The 1512-nt window shown below is 41.9% G+C and overlaps 1 non-coding gene across 1 annotated transcript; it reads right to left on the bottom strand.

The window, feature by feature from the left end:
• Positions 1-812: 812 nt before the first annotated feature.
• Positions 813-920, bottom strand: LOC148544517 (small nucleolar RNA R71). Its single transcript, XR_015900255.1, has one exon. It is a non-coding gene; the product is annotated as a small nucleolar RNA R71 (small nucleolar RNA).
• Positions 921-1512: the final 592 nt, after the last annotated feature.

The raw sequence follows: 1512 nt of genomic DNA, 5'->3' as shown, positions 1-1512 counted from the left end.
GGCCATAAAATCACAAAATCAATTGAAGATTTGTAGTCCAGCAGAAATATCCATCTCATGAACATCTGAATCGAGTCAAACTCTATCAGATTCGTGACAACTCCACCAAAATTCTACACCGCAAGAAGGTACACCACCGATACACTCGTTTGAAGTATCCGCCACGTGTCGACGTCGGATTCGCGTCCGACACAGATACACCGACACAATGAGAGAATCCGTGCTTCATAGACTGTGACATAGAGGATTCCATATTTTCTTTTCTACTTTCTTCTTTTTCATATGAGTAGGAACAAGGACAAGAACATTCTTATTGAAGCTGATCCTGAACCTGAAAGAACTCTAAGAGGAAGCTAAGGGAAGCTAAAGCTCAACTCTCTAGAGAAAATCTGACAGAAATTTTCGAAAAGGAAGGAGATATGGCCGAAAATAATAACAATGCAAGGAAGATGCTTGGTGACTTTACTGCACTAAATTCCAATTTACATGGAAGAAGCATCTCAATCCCTGCCATTGAAGCAAACAATTTTGAGCTTAAACCTCAATTAGTTTCTCTGATGCAACAGAACTGCAAGTTTCATGGACTTCCATCTGAAGATCCTTTTCAGTTCTTAACTGAATTCTTGCAGATCTGTGATACTGTTAAGACCAATGGGGTTGATCCCGAGGTCTACAGGCTTATGCTTTTCCCGTTTGCTGTAAGAGACAGAGCTAGAGTATGGTTGGACTCTCAACCTAAAGATAGCCTGAACTCTTGGGATAAGCTGGTCACGACTTTCTTAGCCAAGTTCTTTCCTCCTCAAAAACTTAGTAAGCTTAGAGTGGATGTTCAAACCTTCAAATAGAAAGAAGGTGAATCCCTCTATGAAGCTTGGGAGAGATATAAGGAACTGACCAAAAAGTGTCCTTCTGACATGCTTTCAAAATGGACCATCCTGGATATATTCTATGATGGTCTGTCTGAGCTATCAAAGATGTTACTGGACCATTCTGCAGGTGGATCCATTCACCTAAAGAAAACGCCTGCAGAAGCTCAAGAACTCATTGACATGGTTGCAAATAACCAGTTCATGTACACTTCTGAAAGGAATCATGTGAATAATGGGACGCCTATGAGGAAAGGAGTTCTTGAAATTGATACTCTGAATGCCATATTGGCTCAGAATAAAATACTGACTCAGCAAGTCAATATGATCTCTCAGAGTCTGAATGGATTGAAGGAATCATCCAACAGTACTAAAGAGGCATCTTCTGAAGAAGAAGCTTATGATCCTGAGAACCCTGCAATAGCAGAGGTGAATTACATGGGTGAACCCTATGGAAACACCTATAATCCCTCATGGAGATATCAAAGTCGCTCACGTTTTCGCGTGGGATGAGTGTTTTGCAAGTGATGCGTTCGCATCAGGGATGCGAACGTGTGTGCCGTTTTGTGCTAAACGCACACCAACCGCACGATTCCAGCCCAACTTTCTGGGCGTTGGATCTTTACGCCGATTTTCTTGTCACGCC

This window comes from Arachis ipaensis, chromosome B9, assembly GCF_059453495.1.
Source record: "Arachis ipaensis isolate K30076 ecotype BB chromosome B9, ASM5945349v1, whole genome shotgun sequence".
Lineage (NCBI taxonomy): Eukaryota > Viridiplantae > Streptophyta > Magnoliopsida > Fabales > Fabaceae > Arachis > Arachis ipaensis.
This window is presented reverse-complemented; position numbering and strand designations above follow the sequence as displayed.